The 26,077-nt window shown below is 42.4% G+C and overlaps 6 non-coding genes across 6 annotated transcripts; 4 read left to right on the forward strand and 2 right to left on the reverse strand.

Annotated features, from left to right (window-relative positions):
• Nucleotides 1-15,326: 15,326 nt before the first annotated feature.
• LOC140317352 (U5 spliceosomal RNA) lies at nt 15,327-15,440 on the forward strand. Its single transcript, XR_011917674.1, has one exon. It is a non-coding gene; the product is annotated as a U5 spliceosomal RNA (small nuclear RNA).
• Nucleotides 15,441-15,748: 308 nt separating this feature from the next.
• Nucleotides 15,749-15,932, forward strand: LOC140317051 (U2 spliceosomal RNA). The gene has a single exon (XR_011917401.1). It is a non-coding gene; the product is annotated as a U2 spliceosomal RNA (small nuclear RNA).
• A 425-nt stretch (nt 15,933-16,357) lies between these two features.
• LOC140317406 (U5 spliceosomal RNA) lies at nt 16,358-16,471 on the forward strand. Its single transcript, XR_011917723.1, has one exon. It is a non-coding gene; the product is annotated as a U5 spliceosomal RNA (small nuclear RNA).
• A 316-nt stretch (nt 16,472-16,787) lies between these two features.
• LOC140317469 (U2 spliceosomal RNA) lies at nt 16,788-16,978 on the forward strand. Its single transcript, XR_011917767.1, has one exon. It is a non-coding gene; the product is annotated as a U2 spliceosomal RNA (small nuclear RNA).
• Nucleotides 16,979-19,425: 2,447 nt separating this feature from the next.
• On the reverse strand, nt 19,426-19,609 carry LOC140317099 (U2 spliceosomal RNA). The gene has a single exon (XR_011917446.1). It is a non-coding gene; the product is annotated as a U2 spliceosomal RNA (small nuclear RNA).
• A 308-nt stretch (nt 19,610-19,917) lies between these two features.
• Nucleotides 19,918-20,031, reverse strand: LOC140317353 (U5 spliceosomal RNA). Its single transcript, XR_011917675.1, has one exon. It is a non-coding gene; the product is annotated as a U5 spliceosomal RNA (small nuclear RNA).
• Between the last annotated feature and the right edge of the window lie 6,046 nt (nt 20,032-26,077).

Below are 26,077 nucleotides of genomic sequence, written 5' to 3' on the forward strand. Positions count from 1 at the left end.
TCTAACCAAGTTAAGACTGCTTTGTCCTTCATATTTATTCATGTCTAATCAAGTTTCAACGATAAACAACGTTGTACTTTGTACTTCTTCAGCAATAAGCATCTCTCGACATATGACGAAATACAGATTTTGCTATAAAATTAATTCCTTCTATCAGCCTGACTCAAAACTGTTTGTCCTCCTTATTTATCCACTTCAAATCAAGTTTCAACAATTAAAAAAATGTTGTAGTTTGAGAAAAAACAACTTAATCTTAAGCAATCAGTAGGGTAAGAAAGGGTAAGAAAAGGTGCAAATGCCAACCATACATCACTAAAAGGTGGAGCGGAAGTATTCAGCTGCAAGTAGGTGCGAATGCCTGACAATGTATGATCAAAAGAGGGAGCGGAGGTTTTCGGCTGCAAGGTCTGAATGTCCAACCATAATTTGTAAAAACCGGGGAAGAAAAGGCTCGAAAGCCCGACTATACACCATCAAAAGCGGGAGCGGAGGTGTTCGGCTGCAAGTAGGTGTGAATGTTCGACCATAATTTGTAAAAAGCGGGTAAGAAAAGGTTCGAATGCCCGACTATATATTAACCAAAGCAGGAGGAGAGGTCTTCGGATAAGAGTGGGTGAGAATTTACAACCATAATCTATAAAATGCGGTGAAAAAAAAGGTGTGAATACCCCATAGAACACTAAAAGGTAGAGCGGAAGTGTTCGGCTGCAAGAAGGTGTGAATGTCTGACCATAGTTTGTAAAAAGCGGGTAAGAAAAGGTTCGAATGCCCGAACATACACCATCAAAGGAGGGAGCGGAGGTGTTCCGCTGTAAGAAGGTGTGAATGTCCGACCATAGTTGGCAAAAAGCAGGTAAGAAAAGGTTAAAATACCCGATTGTACACAATCAATAGCGGGAGCAGAGTTGTTCCGCTACCAAAAGGTGTGAAAGTCCGACCATGGTTTGTAAAAAGCGGGTAAGAAAAGGTGCGAATGCCCGACAATGTATGATCAAAAGAGGGAGCGGAGGTTTTCGGCTGAAACAAGGTCTGAATGTCCATCCATATTTTGTAAAAATCTGGGAAGAAAAGGCTCGAAAGCCCGACTATACACCATCAACAGCTGGAGCGGAGGTGTTCAGCTGCAAGAAGGTCTGAATGTCCATCAATAATTGCTAGAAAACATGGAAGAGAATTTTCGAATATCAAACCGCACATGATCATAAGCGGGAGAGGAGGTGTTCAAATGCAAGAAGGTGTGAATGTCCACCCATAATTACTGCAAAATGGGTAAGAAAAGGTACGAATGCCCAACCATACATGATCCTAACAGGGAGCGGAGGTGTTTGGCTGCGACAAGGTATGTATGTCCACCCATAATTAATGAAAAGCGGGCAACAAGTAGGTTTGAATACCCATCATCAAAAGCAGGAGTGGATGTGTTCGGCTACAAGAAGGTTTGAATGTCTGACCATAGTTTGTAAAAAGCGGGTAAGAAAAGGTTCGAATGCCCGAACATACACCATCAAAGGAGGGAGCGGAGGTGTTCCGCTGTAAGAAGGTGTGAATGTCCAACAGTAATTGGCAAAAAGCGGGTAAGAAAAGGTTAAAATACCCTATTGTACACAATCAATAGCGGGAGCAGAGTTGTTCCGCTACTAAAAGGTGTGAAAGTCCGACCATGAATTGAAAAAGCAGGTAAGAAAAGGTGCGAATGCCCGACAATGTATGATCAAAAGAGGTAGCGGAGGTTTTCAGCTGAAAGAAGGTCTGAATGTCCATCCATAATTTGTAAAAATCGGGGAAGAAAAGGCTCGAAAGCCCGACTATACACCATCAACAGCTGGAGCGGAGGTGTTCAGCTGCAAGAAGGTCTGAATGTCCATCAATAATTGCTAGAAAACATGGAAGAGAATTTTCGAATATCAAACCACACATCATCATAAGCGGGAGAGGAGGTGTTCAGCTGCAAGAAGGTGTGAATGTCCCACCATAGTTTGTAAAAAATGGGTAAGAAAAGGTGCGAATGCTCAACCATACATCATCAAAAGCAGGAGTGGATGTGTTCGGCTAAAAGAAGGTTTGAATGTCCGACCATAGTTCGTAAAATGTGGGTAAGAAAAGGTTCGAATGCCCGAACATACACCATCAAAAGAGGGAGCGGAGGTGTTCCGCTGTAAGACGGTGTGAATGTCCAACAATAGTTGGTAAAAAGCGGCTAAGAAAAGGTTAAAATACCCGACTGTACACAATCAATAGCGGGAGCGGAGTTGTTCGGCTACAAGAAGGTGTGAAAGTCCGACCATGGTTTGTAAAAAGCGGGTAAGAAAAGGTTCGAATGCCCGAATATATACCATCAAAAGCGGAAGCGGAGGTGTTCGGCTGCAAGAAGGTGTGAACGTCCAACCAAAGTTTGTAAAAAGCAGTGAAGAAAAGTTTCGAATATCCAACCAAACATAATCAAAAGCGGGAGCAGAGCTGTTCGACTGCAAGTAGGTGTGAATGTCAGATCATAATTTGCAAAAAGCTGATGAGAAAGGGTGAGAATGCCCGACTATACACCATCAAATGCGGGAGCGGAAGTGTTCGGCTGTGAGTAGGTGTGAATGTCAAACCATAATTGCTGAAAAATGTGTTAGAAAAGACTAGAATGCCGGACCATACATCATCAAAAGCTGGAAAAGTGGTGTTCGGCTGCAAGTAGGTGTGAATGTCCAGCCATAATTACTCACAAACCGGTAAGAAAAGGTAGTATTGCCAGACCATACATTATCAAAACAGGGAGCGGAGGTGGTTCAGCTGCAAGGTGTGAATGTCTGACTAAAGTTTATAAAAAGCGGGTAAGACAAGGTGCGAATGCCTGACAATGTATGATCAAATGAGGGAGCGGAGGTTTTCGGCTGCAAGGTCTGAATGTACAACCATAATTTGTAAAAACCGGGGAAGAAAAGGCTCGAAAGCCCGACTATACACCATCAAAAGCTGGAGCGGAGGTGTTCGGCTGCAAGTAGGTGTGAATGTTCGACCATAATTTGTAAAAAGCGGGTAAGAAAAGGTTTGAATGCCCGACTATATATTAACAAAAGCAGGAGGAGAGGTCTTCGGATAAGAGTGGGTGAGAATTTCCAACCATAATCAATAAAATGCGGTGAAAAAAAAGGTGTGAATACCCCATAGAACACTAAAAGGTGGAGCAGAAGTGTTCGGCTGCAAGAAGGTGTGACTGTTCGACTATATTTGGTGAAAAGCAGGTGAAGCAAGGTCTGAATGCCCAACCTTACATCATCAAAAACGAGATCAGAGGTGTTTGGCTGCAAGAAGGCCATAGTTTGCCAAAAGCGGGTAAGCTGCGAATGACCGACTAAATATCAACAAAAGTGGGGGCGGAGGTCTTCGGATGCAAGTGGGTGTGAATATCCCACCATACAAGTATGGTGGAGAGGAAGCTGTGAATGGCCGACCATAGTAAAAAGCGGGTGAGAAAAGGTGCGAATGTCCAATCATACATGATCAAAACAGGGAGCGGAGGTGTTTGGCTGCGACAAGGTGTGTATGTCCACCCATAATTAATGAAAAGCGGGCAACAAGTAGGTTTGAATACCCATCATCAAAAGCAGGAGTGGATGTGTTCGGCTACAAGAAGGTTTGAATGTCTGACCATAGTTTGTAAAAAGCGGGTAAGAAAAGGTTCGAGTGCCCGAACATACACCATCAAAAGAGGGAGCGGAGGTGTTCCGCTGTAAGACGGTGTGAATGTCCAACCATAGTTGGTAAAAAGCGGGTAAGAAAAGGTTAAAATACCCGACTGTACACAATCAATAGCGGGAGCGGAGTTGTTCGGCTACAAGAAGGTGTGAAAGTCCGACCATGGTTTGTAAAAAGCGGGTAAGAAAAGGTGCGAATGCCCGACAATGTATGATAAAAAGAGGGAGTGGAGGTTTTCGGCTGCAAGAAGGTCTGAATGTCCAACCATAATTTGTAAAAACCGGGGAAGAAAAGGCTCGAAAGCCCGACTATACACCATCAAAAGTGGGAGCGGAGGTGTTCAGCTTCAAGACGGTCTGAATGTCCATCAATAATTGCTAGAAAACATGAAAGAAAATTTTCGAATATCAAACTGCACATGATCATAAGCAGGAGAGGAGGTGTTCAGCTGCAAGAAGGTGTGAATGTCTACCCATAATTACTGAAAAATGGGTAAGAAAAGGTGCGAATGCCTAACCATACATCATCAAAAGAGGGAGCGGAGGTGTTCCGCTGTAAGACGGTGTGAATGTCCGACCATAGATGGTAAAAAGCGGGTAAGAAAAGGTTAAATTACCCGACTGTACACAATCAAAAGAGGGAGCGGAGTTGTTCAGCTAAGAGAAGGTGTGAAAGTCCGACCTTGGTTTGTAAAAAGCGGGTAAGAAAAGGTTCGTATGCCCGAATATACACCATCAAAAGCGGAAGCGGAGGTGTTCGGCTGCAAGATATTGTGAACGTCCGACCAAAGTTTGTAAAAAGCAGTTAAGAAAAGGTTCGAATATCTAACCAAACATAAGAATGAGTCTTTTCCGCTGTAGAATGCCCGACTATAGACCATCAAATGCGGGAGCGGAGGTGTTCGGCTCTGAGTAGGTGTGAATGTCCGACCATAATTGCTGAAGAATGTGTTAGAAAAGGTAAGAATGCTGGACCATACATCATCAAAAGCGGTAGAGGTGGTGTTCGGCTGCAAAAAGGTGTGACTGTTCGACTAAAGTTTGTAAAAAGTGGGTAAGACAAGGTGCGAATGCCTGACAATGTATGATCAAAAGCGGGAGCGGAGGTGTTCAGCTGCAAGAAGGTCTACATGTCCATCAATAATTGCTAGAAAACATGAAAGGAACTTTTCGAAAATCAAACCGCACATGATCATAAGTGGGATAGGAGGTGTTCAGCTGCAAGGTGTGAATGTCCACCCATAATTCCTGAAAAATGGGCAAAAAAAAGGTGTGAATGCCCAACCATACATCATCAAAAGCAGGAGTGGAAGTGTTCAGCTACAAGAAGGTGTGAACGTCCAACCAAAATATGTAAAAAGAAGTTAAGAAAAGGTTCGAATATCCAACCAAACATAATCAAAAGCGGGAGCAGAGCTGTTCGACTGCAAGTAGGTGTGAATGTCAGATCATAATTTGCAAAAAGCTGATGAGAAAGGGTGAGAATGCCCGACTATACATCATCAAATGCGGGAGCGGAGTTGTTCGGCTGTGAGTAGGTGTGAATCTCCGACCATAATTGCTGAAAAATGTGTTAGAAAAGGTAAAAATGCCGGTCCATACATCATCAAAAGCGAGAGAGGTTGTGTTCGGCTGCAAGTAGGTGTGAATGTCCAGCCATAATTACTCACAAACGGGTAAGAAAAGGTAGTATTGCCAGACCATATATGATCAAAACAGGGAGCGGAGGTGGTTCAGCTGCAAGAAGGTTTGAATGTCAAACTAAAGTTCAAATATATTAACAAAAGCGGGAGGAGAGGTCTTCGGATGAAAGTGGTTGAAAATTTCCAACCATAATGTATAAAATGCGGTGAAAGAAAAGGTGTGATAGAACACTAAAAGGTGGAGCGGAAGTGTTCGGCTGCAAGAAGGTGTGAATGTCCGACTATATTTGGTGAAAAGCAGGTGAAGCAAGGTCTGAATGCCCAACCTTGCATCATCAAAAGCAAGATCAGAGTTGTTTGGCTGCAAGAAGGCCATAGTTTGCCAAAAGCGGGTAAGGTGCGAATGTCCGACTAAATATCAACAAAATTTGGGGCGGAGGTTTTCGGATGCAAGTGGGTGGGAATATCCCACCATACAAGTATGGTGGAGAGGAAGCTGTGAATAGCCGACCATAGTTTGGAAAAAGCGGGTAAGAAAAGGTTTGAATGCCCAAACATACACCATCAAAAGAGGGAGTGGAGGTGTTCCGCTGTACGAAGGTGTGAATGTCCAACCATACTTGGTAAAAAGCGGGTAAGAAAAGGTTAAAATACCCGACTGTACACAATCAATAGCGGGAGCGGATGTGTTCGGCTACAAGAAGGTGTGACAGTCCGACCATGGTTTGTAAAAAGCGGGTAAGAAAAGGTGCGAATGTCCGACAATGTATGATCAAAAGAGAGAGCCGAGGTTTTCGGATACACGAAGGTTTGAATGTCCTACCATAGTTTGTAAATAGCGGGTAAGAAAAGGTTCGAATGCCCGACTATACACCATAAAAAGCGGGAGCGGAGGTGTTCCGCTGTAAGACGGTGTAAATGTCCGACCATAGTTGGTAAATATGAAGGAAAAAGCAGTTTTAACTTGGTTTGAGTGAATGAATTCATTGTATACATAAAATCCGAAATCGTGCAGAACTCATGAAAATAAGCTTATTCTCGGATTCCTAAAACTTTTGATTTGCTCTTTCTTTTATTGCAAAGTACAACGTTGTTTTTTTGTTAAAATCTATCGAGACATTGATAAATATGAAGGTAAAAGCCGTTTTAACATAGTTTGAGTGAAGGAATTAATTTTATAGATAAAATCCCAAATCATGCAGAACTCCTCAAAAGGGAGGTATGGCTTAATCACAAGTGTGGCTCTTTCTCATTCAGGGTAATATGAGGAAGTTTATGCTTGAAATATATGTAGAAATGGGTACATATGAAGGACAAAGCAGTGTTAACTTAGTTTGAGAGAAGGAATTCATTTTATACATAAAATCCCAAATCATGCAGAACGTATGAAAAGAAGCTTATTCTCGGATTCCTGATCCTTCAGTGTTGCTCTTTCTTCTACTGCAAAATACAGTGTTGTTCTTTGTTGAAGTCGATCTAGACATTGATAAATATGAAGGAAAAAGCAGTTTTAACTTGGTTTGAGTGAATGAATTCATTTTATACATAAAATCCGAAATCGTGCAGAACTCATGAAAATAAGCTTATTCTCGGATTACTAAAACTTTTGATTGGCTCTTTCTTTTACTGCAAAGTACAACGTTGTTTTTTTGTTTAAATCTATCGAGACATTGATAAATATGAAGGTAAAAGCCGTTTTAACATAGTTTGAGTGAAGGAATTGATTTTATAGATAAAATCCCAAATCATGCAGAACTCCTCAAAAGGGGCGTATGGCTTAATCACAAGTGTGGTTCTTTCTCATTCAGGGTAGTATGAGGAAGTTTATGCTTGAAATATATGTAGAAATGGGTACATATGAAGGACAAAGCAGTGTTAACTTAGTTTGAGAGAAGGAATTCATTTTATACATAAAATCCCAAATCATGCAGAACGTATGAAAAGAAGCTTATTCTCGGATTCCTGATCCTTCAGTTTTGCTCTTTCTTCTACTGCAAAATACAATGTTGTTCTTTGTTGAAGTCGATCTAGACATTGATAAATATGAAGGAAAAAGCAGTTTTAACTTGGTTTGAGTGAATGAATTCATTGTATACATAAAATTCGAAATCGTGCAGAACTCATGAAAATAAGCTTATTCTCGGATTCCTAAAACTTTTGATTTGCTCTTTCTTTTATTGCAAAGTACAACGTTGTTTTTTTGTTTAAATCTATCGAGACATTGATAAATATGAAGGTAAAAGCCGTTTTAACATAGTTTGAGTGAAGGAATTAATTTTATAGATAAAATCCCAAATCATGCAGAACTCCTCAAAAGGGAGGTATGGCTTAATCACAAGTGTGGCTCTTTCTCATTCAGGGTAGTATGAGGAAGTTTATGCTTGAAATATATGTAGAAATGGGTACATATGAAGGACAAAGCAGTGTTAACTTAGTTTGCGTGAAGAAATTCATTTTATACATAAAATCCGAAATCGTGCAGAACTCATGAAAATAAGCTTATTCTCGGATTCCTAAAACTTTTGATTTGCACTTTCTTTTACTGCAAAGTACAACGTTGTTTTTTGTTGAAATCTATCTAGACATTGATAAATACCAGCCGAAACTCTGCTGCCGCTTTTGATAATTTATGGTTGGGCATTCTTACCTTTTCTTACCCGCTTTTTACAAATTATGATCTTAGATTCACACCTACTTGCACTACTTACTACCTTCTCATCCACTTATGATCATGTGCAGTTGGGCTTTCGCACCTTTTCTTACCCATTTTTCAGTAATTATGGGTGGACATTCAGACCTTCTTGCAGCCGAAAACCTCCGCTCCTCTTTTGATCATACATTGTCGGGCATTCACACCTTGTCTTACCCGCTTTTTACAAACTTTAGTCGGACATTCAAACCTTCTTGCAGCTGAACCACCTCCGCTCCCTGTTTTGATCATATATGGTCTGGCAATAGTACCTTTTCTTACCCGTTTGTGAGTAATTATGGCTGGACATTCACACCTTCTTGCAGCCGAACACAACCTCTCCCGCTTTTGATGATATATGGTCCGGCATTCTTACCTTTTCTAACACATTTTTCAGCAATTATGGTCGGACATTCACACCTACTCACAGACGAACACCTCCGCTCCCACATTTGATAGTGTATAGTCGGGCATTCTCACCCTTTCTCATCAGCTTTTTGCAAATTATGATCTGATATTCACACCTACTTGCAGTCGAACAGCTCTGCTCCCGCTTTTGATTATGTTTGGTTGGATATTCGAACATTTTCTTAATGCTTTTTACAAACTTTGGTCGGACGTTCACACCGTCTTGCAGCCGAACACCTCCGCTTCCGCTTTTGATGGTGTATAGTCGGGCATTCGAGCCTTTTCTTACCCACCTATTACTTACTATGGTTGGACATTCAAACCTTCTTGTAGCCGAACACATCCGCTCCTGCTTTTGATGATGTATGATTTGGCATTCGCACCTTTTCTTACCCATTTTTCAGTAATTATTGGTCGGACATTCAGACCCTCTTGCACCTGAACAACTCTGCTCCCGCTTTTGATGGTGTATAGTCGGGCTTTCGAGCCTTTTCTTCCCCGATTTTTACAAATTATGGTTGGACATTCAGACCTTGCAGCCGAAAACCACCTCTCCCGCTTTTGATGATGTATTGTCCGGCATTCTAGTCTTTTCTATCACATTTTTCAGCAATTATGATCTGACATTCACACCTACTTGCAGTCGAACAGCTCTGCTCCCGCTTTTGATTATGTTCGGTTGGATATTCAAACCTTTTCTTAACTGCTTTTTACAAACTTTGGTCGGACGTTCACACCTTCTTGCAGCCGAACACCCCCGCTTCCGCTTTTGATGGTATATATTCGGGTATTCGAACCTTCTCTTACCCGCTTTTTACAAACCATGGTTGGACTTTCATACCTTCTTGTAGCTGAACAACTCCACTCCTGCTTTTGATAATTTATGGTTGGACATTCGCATCTTTTCCTACCTATTTTTCAGTAATTATGGGTGGATATTCACATCTTCTTGCAGCTGAACACCTCCTCTCCCGCTAATGATCATGTAAGGTTTGATATTCGAAAAATTTCTTTCATGTTTTAAAGCAATTATTAATGGACATTCACACCTACTTGCAGCCGAACACCACCTCTCCCGCTTTTGATGATGTATGGACCGGCATTCTTACCTTTTCTAACACATTTTTCAGCAATTATGGTTGGAGAATCACACCTACTCACAGCCGAACAACTCCGCTACCGCATTTGATGGTGTATAGTCGGGATTTCTCACCCTTTTTCATCAGCTTTTTGCAAATTATTCTCTGACGTTCACACCTACTTGCAGTCGAACAGCTCTGCTCCCGCTTTTGATTATGTTTGGTTAGATATTCGAACCTTTTCTTAACTGCTTTTTTACAAACTTTGGTCGGACGTTCACACCTTCTTGCAGCCGAACACCTACGCTTCCAGTTTTGATAGTGTATATTCGGGCATACGAACCTTTTCTTACCCGCTTTTTACAAACCATGGTCGGACTTTCACACCTTCTCTTAGCTGAACAACTCCGCTCCCTCTTTTGATTGTGTACAGTCGGGTATTTTAACCTTTTCTTACCCGCTTTTTACCAACTACGATCGGACATTCACACCGTCTTACAGCGGAACACCTCCGCTCCCTCTTTTGATGGTGTATGTTAGGGCATTCGAACCTTTTCTTACCCGCTTTTTACAAACCAGGGTCGGACTTTCACACCTTTTAGTAGCCGAACTCCTCCGCTCCCGCTATTGATTGTGTACAGTCAGGTATTTTAACCTTTTCTTACCCACTTTTTACCAACTATGGTCGGACATTCACACTGTCTTACAGCGGAACACCTCCTCTCCCGCTTATGATCATGTACGGTTTGATATTCGAAAATTTACTTTCTTGTTTTAAAGCAATTATTGATGGACATTCAAACCTTCTTTTTGATGGTGTATAGTCGGGCTTTCGAGCCTTTTCTTCCCGGTTTTTACAAACCATGATCGGACTTTCACACCTTCTTGTAGCCGAACACATCCGCTCCCGCTATTGATTGTGTATAGTCGGGCATTCGAACCTTTTCTTAACCGCTTTTTACAAACTATGGTGGGACATTCAAACCTTCTTGTATCCGAAAACCTCCGCTCTCTCTTTTGATCATACATTGTCGGACATTCGCACCTTTTCTTACCCGCTTTTTACAAACCATGGTCGGACTTTCACACCTTCTTGTAGCCGAACACATCCGCTCCCGCTATTGATTGTGTACAGTCGGGTATTTTAACCTTTTCTTACCCGCTTTTTACCAACTATGGTCGGACATTCACACCTTCGTATAGCGGAACACCTCCGCTCCCTCTTTTGATGGTGTATGTTCGGGTATTCAAACCTTTTCTTACCCGCTTTTTCCAAACTATGGTCGGCTATTCACAGCTTCCTCTCCACCATACTTGTATGGTTGGATATTCACACCCACTTGCATCCGAAGACCTCTGCCCCAAATTTTGTTGATATTTAGTCGGACATTCGCACCTTACCCGCTTTTGGCAAACTATTGCCTTCTTGCAGCCAAACACCTCTGATCTCGCTTTTGATGATGTAAGGTTGGGCATTCAGACCTTGCTTCACCTGCTTTTCACCAAATATAGTCGGACATTCACACCTTCTTGCAGCCGAACACTTCCGCTCCACCTTTTAGTGTTCTATCACACCTTTTTTTCACCGCATTTTATACATTATGGTCGGAAATTTTCAACCACTCTCATCCGAAGACCTCTCCTCCCGCTTTCTTTAATATATTTGAACTTTAGTCGGACATTCAAACCTTCTTGCAGCCGAACCACCTCCGCTCCCTGTTTTGATCATATATGGTCTGGCAATACTACCTTTTCTTACCCGTTTGTGAGTAATTATGGCTGGACATTCACACCTACTTGCAGCCGAACACAACCTCTCTCGCTTTTGATGATGTATGGACCGGCATTTTTACCTTTTCTAACACATTTTTCAGCAATTATGGTCGGAGATTCACACCTACTCACAGCCGAACAACTCCGCTCCCGCATTTGATGATGTATAGTCGGGCATTCTCACCCTTTCTCATCAGCTTTTTGCAAATTATGATCTGACATTCACACCTACTTGCAGTCGAACAGCTCTGCTCCCGCTTTTGATTATGTTTGGTTGGATATTCGAACCTTTTCTTAACTTCTTTTTACATATTTTGGTTGGACGTTCACACCTTCTTGTAGCCGAACACTTCCACTCCTGCTTTTGATGATGTATGGTTGGGCATTCACACCTTTTTTTTGCCCATTTTTCAGGAATTATGGTGGGACATTCACACCTTCTTGCAGCTGAACACCTCCTCTCCCGCTTATGATGATGTGTGGTTTGATATTCGAAAATTCTCTTCCATGTTTTCTAGCAATTATTGATGGACATTCAGACCTTCTTGCAGCTGAACACCTCCGCTCCAGCTGTTGATGGTGTATAGTCGGGCTTTCGAGCCTTTTCTTCCCCGATTTTTACAAATTATGGATGGACATTCAGACCTTCTTTCAGCTGAAAACCTCCGCTACCTCTTTTGATCATACATTGTCGGGCATTCGCACCTTTTCTTACCTGCTTTTTCAATTCATGGTCGGACTTTCACACCTTTTAGTAGCGGAACAACTCTGCTCCCGCTATTGATTGTGTACAATAGGGTATTTTAACCTTTTCTTACCCGCTTTTTGCCAATTACTGTTGGACATTCACACCTTCTTACAGCGGAACACCTCCGCTCCCTCCTTTGATGGTGTATGTTCGGGCATTCGAACCTTTTCTTACCCGCTTTTTACAAACTATGGTCAGACATTCAAACCTTCTTGTAGCCGAACACATCCACTCCTGCTTTTGATGATGGGTATTCAAACCTACTTGTTGCCCGCTTTTCATTAATTATGGGTGGACATACACACCTTGTCGCAGCCAAACACCTCCGCTCCCTGTTAGGATCATGTATGGTTGGGCATTCGTACCTTTTCTTACCCATTTTGCAGTAATTATGGGTGGACATTCACACCTTCTTGCATTTGAACACCTCCTCTCCCGCTTATGATCATGTGCGGTTTGATATTCGAAAATTCTCTTCCATGTTTTCTAGCAATTATTGATGGACATTCAGACCTTCTTGCAGCTGAACACCTCCGCTCCAGCTGTTGATGGTGTATAGTCGGGCTTTCGAGCCTTTTCTTCCCAGATTTTTACAAAATATGGATGGACATTCAGACCTTGTTTCAGCCGAAAACCTCCGCTCCCTCTTTTGATCATACATTGTCGGGCATTCGCACCTTTTCTTACCCGCTTTTTACAAACCATGGTCGGACTTTCACACCTTTTAGTAGCGGAACAACTCTGCTCCCGTTATTGATTGTGTACAATCGGGTATTTTAACCTTTTCTTACCTGCTTTTTGCCAACTATGGTCGGACATTCACACCTTCTTACAGCGGAACACCTCCGCTCCCTCCTTTGATGGTGTATGTTCGGGCATTCGAACCTTTTCTTACCCGCTTTTTACAAACTATGGTCAGACATTCACACCTTCTTGCAGCCGAACACTTCCGCTCTACCTTTTAGTGTTCTATGGGGTATTCACACCTTTTTTTTCACCGCATTTTATAGATTATGGTTGTAAATTCTCACCCACTCTTATCCGAAGACCTCTCCTCCTGCTTTGGTTAATATATAGTCGGGCATTCGAACCTTTTCTTACCCGCTTTTTACAAATTATGGTCGAACATTCACACCTACTTGCAGCCGAACACCTCCGCTCCCGCTTTTGATGGTGTATAGTCGGGCTTTCGAGCCTTTTCTTCCCCGGTTTTTACAAATTATGGTTGGACATTCAGACCTTGCAGCCGAAAACCTCCGCTCCCTCTTTTGATCATACATTGTCAGGCATTCGCACCTACTTGCAGCTGAATACTTCCGCTCCACCTTTTAGTGATGTATGGTTGGCATTTGCACCTTTTCTTACCCTTTCTTACCCTACTGATTGCTTAAGATTAAGTTGTTTTTTCTCAAACTACAACATTTTTTTAATTGTTGAAACTTGATTTGAAGTGGATAAATAAGGAGGACAAACAGTTTTGAGTCAGGCTGATAGAAGGAATTAATTTTATAGCAAAATCTGTATTTCGTCATATGTCGAGAGATGCTTATTGCTGAAGAAGTACAAAGTACAACGTTGTTTATCGTTGAAACTTGATTAGACATGAATAAATATGAAGGACAAAGCAGTCTTAACTTGGTTAGAGTTAAGGTTTTATAGGAGAATCCGAATTCGTGCATAACTCGTAAAATAGAGCTTATTTTCGGATTCCTGAAGAATGAGTCTGGTTCTTTCTCATAATACAAAGTTTGTTGTTTATTGTTGAAACTTCATCAGAAGTGAAGAAGTAAATGAATGCCTATCAACAAATGTGGGATCTAAACTCTAGTGCTTCCTCTAAAATAATTTCCTTTCTCAATTCAGAAATGTGTGTGTGTAAGTTACAACACCCGTGACACCAAAACGGCTTTCTTTTCTCTCTTTTCTCTACACTCTGCACTGTGAGAACACACACCAAATCAGAAAGGCTTTTTTCTCTCTTTTCTACATTATGGACTGTGGGGACACAAAACCGCTCTCTCTTTTTTTTTTGATTGTGTGCCAGGGCGTTGTCTCACGTATTAGATTATGCTTACGATACGAATGGGTTTATCAGTCACATCAGAATCCATACATACTGATCCTCCCGTAATAAAATGGTCGGATCTTATCAAACACACTTTGTTTCTTGTGACAATCAAGTCAGCGAAACAGCGTATACACGTCAAGACACTGAATCAAGTTTGCCACAAGAACTCATAAGTTTGGCAGTATTGCTCTGCCGTCAGCAATCATACACCCATTTTATTTTCGTGAGACATGTGCAGGCACCTGTTCATCTACTGTTCTATCACTATGAATTAGTTTATCTATTATCAATAAGGATACTTCTACAACTACTATCAAAGTATGTCCAGACTTCTTATGTTGTCAGTTGCTATATATGAATAAGTGGGTAGCTACTGACAAGCATTAAGCATGTCACACAGCCCAAACATATAACATTTCAGGACACACCACACAGTTAACAACCACCGTGAAGTGTCAAAGCCCAAACATGTAACATTCAACAGGACACTTACACAACACATTCAAATCAAACAGTCAGACAACATACAAGAACATATACCCCAGCCGGCATTGCTCCCTGCCTATTTTCCTACAGCTCACTATGTGTGCGCACACCTTTATTCACAAATTCTTCAACTTATACTCTTTTACCAAAGCTGCTACAGCTCGATTGGCCGAATACCCTTAGATCCTATTTCGGTGAATTTGACATCTGCCTCACATGTAACAGATTAGCGGTTTAGCAGTTTTAATTTAGTTTGAGTGAAGGAATTCATTTTATAGCAAAATCCGAAATCGTGAAGAACTCATGAAAGTAAGCTTATTCTCGGATTCCTGAAACTTTAGATTTGCTCTTTCTTTTACTGCAAAGTACAACGTTGTTTTTTTTTTGTTTAAATCTTTCTAGACATGGTAAATATGAAGGACAAAGCAGTTTTAACATAGTTTGAGTGAAGGAATTCATTTTATAGATAAAATCCCAAGAGTCTGCTGAGAAAAGAGAGTGAATGCGAAGTAGACTTTAACACGGCTCTGGGAGCGAGCCGAGTGTGGGCTAACCGGGAGAATTGCTTGAAAGAAACGCGACACCGAATGAGCGGTCAGAACAAAGCCTCAATACGGTGTTCCCGTGGTGTTTTTGTTGCTGCCTTGTCGATTGCACAGGGGCAAGCGTTTCAACCAAGCAAAGCTCACCATGGGGAAGGTGGCTATGGCAACTAGCCTGATGCCCTGCTCCTGCAGTGACGGATAATCGTACTCTGGTTTCTCTTCATAACATACAAGTCTTTCGCCTTTTACTAAAGACTTTCGTGGAGAGCAGCACTAATGAGTTGTTTCTATTTTTGGCAGGCTTTACCTTTGCGGGTGAAGCCCTTTCTGTCTGTGCAAAAGAAATCTTGTTACTGTGCAGAGTGACTTCTCTGAGTAGAGTCGCCTTACTTGTTGCGATTGTGCCGATGTTCGAAGCTGGAGTGCAAAGTTGTTGCTTGAATGGTGCTTGCTGGAGCATGCGGGAGTGCAAAGTTATACCATTTAAAAGGGCTGAAGAGTGCTCAGTACAGCGGGTGGGCGGAGGTGCAACGTGACACTCTGGCCACCTATGGCCATAAAAAGAACACTGCTACAAGTGCGCATTGTGCCAGCAAGGGCCCTCGGACCTGAAACAGTGGACAGTTATCGCTTCTCGGCCTTTTGGCTAAGATCAAGTGTAGTATCTGTTCTTATCAGTTTAATATGTCCTCTATACGAGGACTACATATTAAATGGATTTTTAAGAATAGGAGTTGAAAAAGAAGCTTGCTCCGTTCACTCCAAGCATCGACCCAGTACTGCAGTGCCGCTGGGAACGGTGCGCTCTTCTCTGCTCTTGTGAAAAAGCAAACAGCGGTGCAGGATGGAAGTTTCAGGGAGCCCAAGATGAAACTTTCTTTTAATCTGCTGAGAAAAGAGAGTGAATGCGAAGTAGACTTTAACACAGCTCTGGGAGCGAGCCGAGTGTGGGCTAACCGGGAGAATTGCTTGAAAGAAACGCGACACCGAATGAGTGGTCAGAACAAAGCCTCAATACGGTGTTCCCGTGGTGTTTGTGGCTGCCTTGTCTTTTGCACAGAGTAAAAGACAAGGCAGCCATCGAATAGGGCCCGATTGTTCCTACTTGGTCAGCCGAGGAGCAAGGGGGGGGGGGGGGGGGGGGGGAGCAAGCGTTTCAACCAAGCAAAGCTCACCATGGGGAAGGTGGCTATGCCAACTAGCCTGATGCCCTGCTCCCGCAGTGACGGATAATCGTACTCTGGTTTCTCTTCATAACGTACAAGTCTTTCACCTTTTACTAAAGACTTCTGTGGAGAGCAGCACTAATGAGTTGTTTCTATTTTTGGCAGGCTTTACCTTTGCGGGTGAAGCCCTTTCTGTCTGTGCAAAAGAAATCTTGTTACTGTGCAGAGTGACTTCTCTGAGTAGAGTCGCCTTACTTGTTGCGACTGTGCCGATGTTCGAAGCTGGAGTGCAAAGTTGTTGCTTGAATGGTGCTTGCTGGAGCGTGCGGGAGTGCAAAGTTATACCATTTAAAAGGGCTGAAGAGTGCTCAGTGCAGCGGGTGGGCGGAGGTGCAAAGTGACACTCTGGCCACCTATGGCCATAAAAAGAACAGGGGTGTTAGCGGACAAGTGCGCATTGTGCCAAGAAGGGCCCTCGGACGTGAACCAGTGGACAGTTGTCGCTTCTCGGCCTTTTGGCTAAGATCAAGTGTAGTATCTGTTCTTATCAGTTTAATATCTGATATGTCCTCTATACGAGGACTACATATTAAATGGATTTTTAGCAATAGGAGTTGAAAAAGTAGCTTGCTCCGTTCACTCCAAGCATTGACCCCGTACTGCAGTGCCGCTGGGAACGGTGCGCTCTTCTCTACTCTTGTGAAAAAGCAAACAGCGGTGCAGGATGCAAGTTTCAGGGAGCCCAAGATGAAACTTTCTTTTAGTCTGCTGAGAAAAGAGAGTGAATGCGAAGTAGACTTTAACCCGGCTATGGGAGCGAGCCGAGTGCGGGCTAACCGGGAGAATTGCTTGAAAGAAACGCCATACCAAATGAGCGGTCAGAACAAAGCCTCAATACGGTGTTCCCGTTGTGTTTTTGTTGCTGCCGCTGTTTGCTTTTTCACAAGAGCGCAACTGTTGAGGGGGGGCCCTCGGCTGACCAAGTAGGAACAATCGGGCCCTATTCGATGGCTGCCTTGTCTTTTACTCTGTGCAATAGACAAGGCAGCAACAAAAACACCACGGGAAAACCGTATTGAGGCTTTGTTCTGACCGCTCATTCGGTGTCGCGTTTCTTTCAAGCAATTCTCCCGGTTAGCCCGCACTCGGCTCGCTCCCAGAGCCGTGTTAAAGTCTACTTCGCATTCACTCTCTTTTCTCAGCAGACTCTTGGGATTTTATCAATAAAATGAATTCCTTCACTCAAACTATGTTAAAACTGCTTTGTCCTTCATATTTACCATGTCTTGAAAGATTTAAACAAAAAAACCAACGTTGTACTTTGCAGTAAAAGAAATAGCAAATCTAAAGTTTCAGGAATCCGAGAATAAGCTTTCTTTCATGAGTTCTTCACGATTTCGGATTTTGCTATAAAATGAATTCCTTCACTCAAACTAAATTAAAACTGCTAAACCGCTAATCTGTTACATGTAAGGCAGATGTCAAATTCACCGAATTAGGATTATTCGGTATTCGGCCAATCGAGCTGTAGCAGCTTCGGTAAAAGAGTATAAGTTGAAGAGTTTGTGAATAAAGGTGTGCGCACACATAGTGAGCTGTAGGAAAATAGGCAGGGAGCAATGCCGGCTGGGGTATATGTTCTTGTATGTTGTCTGACTGTTTGATTTGAATGTGTTGTGTAAGTGTCCTGTTGAATGTTACATGTTTGGGCTTTGACACGCTTCACTGTGGTTGTTAACTGTGTGGTGTGTCCTGAAATGTTATATGTTTGGGCTGTGTGACATGCTTAATGCTTCTCAGTAGCTACCCACTTATTCATATATAGCAACTGACAACGTAAGAAGTCCGGACATACTTTGATAGAGTAGTTGTAGAAGTATCCTTATTGATAATAGATAAACTAATTCATAGTGATAGAACAGTAGATGAACAGGTGCCTGCACATGTCTCACGAAAATAAAATGGATGTATGATTGCTGACGGCAGAGCAATACTGCCAAACTTATGAGTTCTTGTGGCAAACTTGATTCAGTGTCTTGACGTGTATACGCTGTTTCGCTGACTTGATTGTCACAAGAAACAAAGTGTGTTTGATAAGATCCGACCATTTTATTACGGGAGGATCAGTATGTATGGATTCTGATGTGACTGATAAAACCCATTCGTATCTTAAGCACAATCTAATACGTGAGACAACGCCCTGGCACACGATAAAAAAAAAAAGAGAGAGCGGTTTTGTGTCCCCACAGTCCATAATGTAGAAAAGAGAGAAAAAAGCCTTTCTGATTTGGTGTGTGTGCTCACAGTGCAGAGTGTAGAGAAAAGAAAGCCGTTTTGGTGTCACGGGTGTTGTGACTTACACACACACATTTCTAAATTGAGAAAGGAAATTATTTTAGAGGAAGCACTAGAGTTTAGATCCAACATTTGTTGATAGGCATTCATTTATTTCTTCACTTCTGATAAAAATGATAAGACTGACCTAAAGAATTGGAGGCCCATCACACTTTTAAACTTTGACTGTAAACTTTTTAGCAAGGTTTTAATGACACGGATGTCCTCTGTTTTAGAGGAGGTAATTCACCCAGACCAGGCTTGTGCCATCTCAGAGAGACAACTCACCGACAGCCTCGTACTGATTCGAGACATCATTGATTACGCTAGAGACAGAAACACCCGGCTTGTCATCTTAAATTTAGACTTTGAAAAAGCTTTTGATCGGGTATCGCATCAATATCTCTTTCAGGTGTTGCAGCAATCGAATAGGGCCCGATTGTTCCTACTTGGTGAGATTTGCTTGGTTGAGACGCTTAGTCCCCCCCCTTGCTCCTCGGCTGACCAAGTAGGAACAATCGGGCCCTATTCGATGGCTGCCTTGTCTTTTACTCTGTGCAAAAGACAAGGCAGCCACAAACACCACGGGAACACCGTATTGAGGCTTTGTTCTGACCACTCATTCGGTGTCGCGTTTCTTTCAAGCAATTCTCCCGGTTAGCCCACACTCAGCTCGCTTCCAGAGCTGTGTTAAAGTCTACTTCGCATTCACTCTCTTTTCTCAGCAGATTAAAAGAAAGTTTCATCTTGGGCTCCCTGAAACTTCCATCCTGCACCGCTGTTTGCTTTTTCACAAGAGCAGGGAAGAGCGCACCGTTCCCAGCGGCACTGCAGTACTGGGTCGATGCTTGGAGTGAACGGAGCAAGCTTCTTTTTCAACTCCTATTCTTAAAAATCCATTTAATATGTAGTCCTCGTATAGAGGACACATTAAACTGATAAGAACAGATACTACACTTGATCTTAGCCAAAAGGCCGAGAAGCGATAACTGTCCACTGTTTCAGGTCCGAGGGCCCTTGCTGGCACAATGCGCACTTGTAGCAGTGTTCTTTTTATGGCCATAGGTGGCCAGAGTGTCACGTTGCACCTCCGCCCACCCGCTGCACTGAGCTCTCTTCAGCCCTTTTAAATGGTATAACTTTGCACTCCCGCATGCTCCAGCAAGCACCATTCAAGCAACAACTTTGCACTCCAGCTTCGAACATCGGCACAATCGCAACAAGTAAGGCGACTCTACTCAGAGAAGTCACTCTGCACAGTAACAAGATTTCTTTTGCACGGACAGAAAGGGCTTCACCCGCAAAGGTAAAGCCTGCCAAAAATAGAAACAACTCATTAGTGCTGCTCTCCACGAAAGTCTTTAGTAAAAGGCGAAAGACTTGTATGTTATGAAGAGAAACCAGAGTACGATTATCCGTCACTGCGGGAGCAGGGCATCAGGCTAGTTGCCATAGCCACCTTCCCCATGGTGAGCGTTGCTTGGTTGAAACGCTTGCCCCTGTGCAATCGACAAGGCAGCAACAAAAACACCACGGGAACACCGTATTGAGGCTTTGTTCTGACCGCTCATTCGGTGTCGCGTTTCTTTCAAGCAATTCTCCCGGTTAGCCCACACTCGGCTCGCTCCCAGAGCCGTGTTAGAGTCTACTTCGCATTCACTCTCTTTTCTCAGCAGACTCTTGGGATTTTATCTATAAAATGAATTCCTTCACTCAAACTATGTTAAAACTGCTTTGTCCTTCATATTTACCATGTCTAGAAAGATTTAAACAAAAAAAAAACAACGTTGTACTTTGCAGTAAAAGAAAGAGCAAATCTAAAGTTTCAGGAATCCGAGAATAAGCTTACTTTCATGAGTTCTTCACGATTTCGGATTTTGCTATAAAATGAATTCCTTCACTCAAACTAAATTAAAACTGCTAAACCGCTAATCTGTTACATGTAAGGCAGATGTCAAATTCACCGAAATAGGATCTAAGGGTATTCGGCCAATCGAGCTGTAGCAGCTTTGGTAAAAGAATATAAGTTGAAGAGTTTGTGAATAAAGGTGTGCGTACACATAGTGAGCTGTAGGAAAATAGGCAGGGAGCAATGCCGGCTGGGGTATATGTTTTTGTATGTTGTCTGACTGTTTGATTTGAATGTGTTGTGTAAGTGTCCTGTTGAATGTTACATGTTTGGGCTTTGACACTTCACGGTGGTTGTTAACTGTGTGGTGTGTCCTGAAATGTTATATGTTTGGGCTGTGTGACATGCTTAATGCTTGTCAGTAGCTACCCACTTATTCATATATAGCAACTGACAACATAAGAAGTCTGGACATACTTTGATAGTAGTTGTAGAAGTATCCTTATTGATAATAGATAAACTAATTCATAGTGATAGAACAGTAGATGAACAGGTGCCTGCACATGTCTCACGAAAATAAAATGGGTGTATGATTGCTGACGGCAGAGCAATACTGCCAAACTTATGAGTTCTTGTGGCAAACTTGATTCAGTGTCTTGACGTGTATACGCTGTTTCGCTGACTTGATTGTCACAAGAAACAAAGTGTGTTTGATAAGATCCGACCATTTTATTACGGGAGGATCAGTATGTATGGATTCTGATGTGACTGATAAACCCATTCGTATCGTAAGCATAATCTAATACGTGAGACAACGCCCTGGCACACAATCAAAAAAAAAAAGAGAGAGCGGTTTTGTGTCCCCACAGTCCATAATGTAGAAAAGAGATAAAAAAGCCTTTCTGATTTGGTGTGTGTGCTCACAGTGCAGAGTGTAGAGAAAAGAGAGAAAAGAAAGCCGTTTTGGTGTCACGGGTGTTGTGACTTACACACACACATTTCTGAATTGAGAAAGGAAATTATTTTAGAGGAAGCACTAGAGTTTAGATCCCACATTTGTTGATAGGCATTCATTTATTTCTTCACTTCTGATTAAGTTTCAACAATAAACAACAAACTTTGTATTATGAGAAAGAACCAGACTCATTCTTCAGGAATCCGAAAATAAGCTCTATTTTACGAGTTATGCACGAATTCGGATTCTCCTATAAAACGAATTCATTAACTCTAACCAAGTTAAGACTGCTTTGTCCTTCATATTTATTCATGTCTAATCAAGTTTCAACGATAAACAACGTTGTACTTTGTAGAATGAGAAAGAACTTCTTCAGCAATAAGCATCTCTCGACATATGACGAAATACAGATTTTGCTATAAAATTAATTCCTTCTATCAGCCTGACTTAAAACTGTTTGTCCTCCTTATTTATCCACTTCAAATCAAGTTTCAACAATTAAAAAAATGTTGTAGTTTGAGAAAAAACAACTTAATCTTAAGCAATCAGTAGGGTAAGAAAGGGTAAGAAAAGGTGCAAATGCCAACCATACATCACTAAAAGGTGGAGCGGAAGTATTCGGCTGCAAGTAGGTGCGAATGCCTGACAATGTATGATCAAAAGAGGGAGCGGAGGTTTTCGGCTGCAAGGTCTGAATGTCCAACCATAATTTGTAAAAACCGGGGAAGAAAAGGCTCGAAAGCCCGACTATACACCATCAAAAGTGGGAGCGGAGGTGTTCAGCTGCAAGAAGGTGTGAATGTCTACCCATAATTACTGAAAAATGGGTAAGAAAAGGTGCGAATGCCTAACCATACATCATCAAAAGAGGGAGCGGAGGTGTTCCGCTGTAAGACGGTGTGAATGTCCGACCATAGATGGTAAAAAGCGGGTAAGAAAAGGTTAAATTACCCGACTGTACACAATCAAAAGAGGGAGCAGAGTTGTTCAGCTAAGAGAAGGTGTGAAAGTCCGACCTTGGTTTGTAAAAAGCGGGTAAGAAAAGGTGCGAATGCCCGACAATGTATGATCAAAAGAGGGAGTGGAGGTTTTCAGCTGCAAGAAGGTCTGAATGTCCAACCATAATTTGTAAAAACCGGGGAAGAAAAGGCTCGAAAGCCCGACTATACACCATCAAAAGTGGGAGCGGAGGTGTTCAGCTGCAAGAAGGTGTGAATGTCTACCCATAATTACTGAAAAATGGGTAAGAAAAGGTGCGAATGCCTAACCATACATCATCAAAAGAGGGAGCGGACGTGTTCCGCTGTAAGACGGTGTGAATGTCCGACCATAGATGGTAAAAAGCGGGTAAGAAAAGGTTAAATTACCCGACTGTACACAATCAAAAGAGGGAGCGGAGTTGTTCAGCTAAGAGAAGGTGTGAAAGTCCGACCTTGGTTTCTAAAAAGCGGGTAAGAAAAGGTTCGTATGCCCGAATATACACCATCAAAAGCGGAAGCGGAGGTGTTCGGCTGCAAGATATTGTGAACGTCCAACCAAAGTTTGTAAAAAGCAGTTAAGAAAAGGTTCGAATATCTAACCAAACATAATCAAAAGCGGGAGCAGAGCTGTTCGACTGGAAGTAGGTGTGAATGTCAGATCATAATTTGCAAAAAGCTGATGAGAAAGGGTGAGAATGCCCGACTATACACCATCAAATGCGGTAGCGGAGTTGTTCGGCTGTGAGTAGGTGTGAATCTCCAACCATAATTGCTGAAAAATGTGTTAGAAAAGGTAAAAATGCCGGTCCATACATAATCAAAATCGGGAGAGGTGGTGTTCAGCTGCAAGAAGGTCTAAATGTCCATCAATAATTGCTAGAAAACATGAAAGAAAATTTTCGAAAATCAAACCACACATGATCATAAGTGGGAGAGGAGGTGTTCAGCTGCAAGAAGGTGTGAATGTCCACCCATAATACCTGAAAAATGGGTAAAAAAAAGGTGCGAATGCCCAACCATACATCATCAAAAGCAGGAGTGCATGTGTTCGGCTACAAGAAGGTGTGAACGTCCAACCAAAGTTTGTAAAAAGCAGTTAAGAAAAGGTTCGAATAACCAACCATACATAATCAAAAGCGGGAGCAGAGCTGTTCGACTGCAAGTAGGTGTGAATGTCAGATCATAATTTGCAAAAAGCTGATGAGAAAGGGTGAGAATGCCCGACTATACACCATCAAATGCGGGAGCGGAGTTGTTCGGCTGTGAGTAGGTGTGAATCTCCGACCATAATTGCTGAAAAATGTGTTAGAAAAGGTAAGAATGCCGGTCCATACATCATCAAAAGCGAGAGAGGTTGTGTTCGGCTGCAAGTAGGTGTGAATGTCCAGCCATAATTACTCACAAACGGGTAAGAAAAGGTAGTATTGCCAGACCATATATGATCAAAACAGGGAGCGGAGGTGGTTCAGCTGCAAGAAGGTTTGAATGTCCGACTAAAGTTCAAATATATTAACAAAAGCGGGAGGAGAGGTCTTCGGATGAGAGTGGTTGAAAATTTCCAACCATAATGTATAAAATGCGGTGAAAAAAAGGTGTGATAGAACACTAAAAGGTGGAGCGGAAGTGTTCGGCTGCAAGAAGGTGTGAATGTTCGACTATATTTGGTGAAAAGCAGGTGAAGCAAGGTCTGAATGCCCAACCTTACATCATCAAAAGCGAGATCAGAGGTGTTTGGCTGCAAGAAGGCCATAGTTTGCCAAAAGCGGGTAAGGTGCGATTGTCCGACTAAATATCAACAAAATTTGGGGCGGAGGTCTTCGGATGCAAGTGGGTGTGAATGTCCGACTATATTTGGTGAAAAGCAGGTGAAGCAAGGTCTGAATGCCCAACCTTACATCATCAAAAGCGAGATCAGAGGTGTTTGGCTGCAAGAAGGCCATAGTTTGCCAAAAGCCTTCTTGGGTAAGGTAAGGTGCGAATGACTGACTAAATATCAACAAAAGTGGGGGCGGAGGTCTTCGGATGCAAGTGGGTGTGAATATCCCACCATACAAGTATGGTGGAGAGGAAGCTGTGAATGGCCGACCATAGTAAAAGGCGGGTGAGAGAAGGTGCGAATGTCAAACCATACATAATCAAAACAGGGAGCGGAGGTGTTCTGCTGTAAGAAGGTGTGAATGTCCAACCATAGTTGGTAAAAAGCGGGTAAGAAAAGGTTAAAATTCCCGACTGTACACAATCAATAGCGGGAGCGGAGTTGTTCGGCTACTAAAAGGTGTGAAAGTCCGACCATGGTTTGTAAAAAGCGGGTAAGAAAAGGTGCGAATGCCCGACAATGTATGATCAAAAGAGGGAGTGGAGGTTTTCGGCTACAAGAAGGTCTGAATGTCCAACCATAATTTGTAAAAACCGGGGAAGAAAAGGCTCGAAAGCCCGACTATACACCATCAAAAGTGGGAGCGGAGGTGTTCAGCTGCAAGACGGTCTGAATGTCCATCAATAATTGCTAGAAAACATGAAAGAAAATTTTCGAATATCAAACTGCACATGATCATAAGCGGGAGAGGAGGTGTTCAGCTGCAAGAAGGTGTGAATGTCTACCCATAATTACTGAAAAATGGGTAAGAAAAGGTGCAAATGCCTAACCATACATCATCAAAAGAGGGAGCGGACGTGTTCCGCTGTAAGACGGTGTGAATGTCCGACCATAGATGGTAAAAAGCGGGTAAGAAAAGGTTAAATTACCCGACTGTACACAATCAAAAGAGGGAGCGGAGTTGTTCAGCTAAGAGAAGGTGTGAAAGTCCGACCTTGGTTTGTAAAAAGCGGGTAAGAAAAGGTTCGTATGCCCGAATATACACTATCAAAACCGGAAGCGTAGGTGTTCGGCTGCAAGAAGGTGTGAACGTCCGACCAAAGTTTGTAAAAAGCAGTTAAGAAAAGGTTCGAATATCTAACCAAACATAATCAAAAGCGGGAGCAGAGCTGTTCAACTGGAAGTAGGTGTGAATGTCAGATCATAATTTGCAAAAAGCTGATGAGAAAGGGTGAGAATGCCCGACTATACATCATCAAATGCGGGAGCGGAGTTGTTCGGCTGTGAGTAGGTGTGAATCTCCGACCATAATTGCTGAAAAATGTGTTAGAAAAGGTAAAAATGCCGGTCCATACATCATCAAAATCGGGAGAGGTGGTGTTCAGCTGCAAGAAGGTCTAAATGTCCATCAATAATTGCTAGAAAACATGAAAGAAAATTTTCGAAAATCAAACCACACATGATCATAAATGGGAGAGGAGGTGTTCAGCTGCAAGAAGGTGTGAATGTCCACCCATAATACCTGAAAAATGGGTAAAAAAAAGGTGCGAATGCCCAACCATACATCATCAAAAGCAGGAGTGCATGTGTTCGGCTACAAGAAGGTGTGAACGTCCAACCAAAGTTTGTAAAAAGCAGTTAAGAAAAGGTTCGAATATCCAACCAAACATAATCAAAAGCGGGAGCAGAGCTGTTCGACTGCAAGTAGGTGTGAATGTCAGATCATAATTTGCAAAAAGCTGATGAGAAAGGGTGAGAATGCCCGACTATACACCATCAAATGCGGGAGCGGAGTTGTTCGGCTGTGAGTAGGTGTGAATCTCCGACCATAATTGCTGAAAAATGTGTTAGAAAA

This window comes from Leuresthes tenuis, unplaced genomic scaffold, assembly GCF_036924035.1.
Source record: "Leuresthes tenuis unplaced genomic scaffold, fLeuTen1.0.hap1 SCAF_10, whole genome shotgun sequence".
Classification (NCBI taxonomy): Eukaryota; Metazoa; Chordata; class Actinopteri; order Atheriniformes; family Atherinopsidae; genus Leuresthes; species Leuresthes tenuis.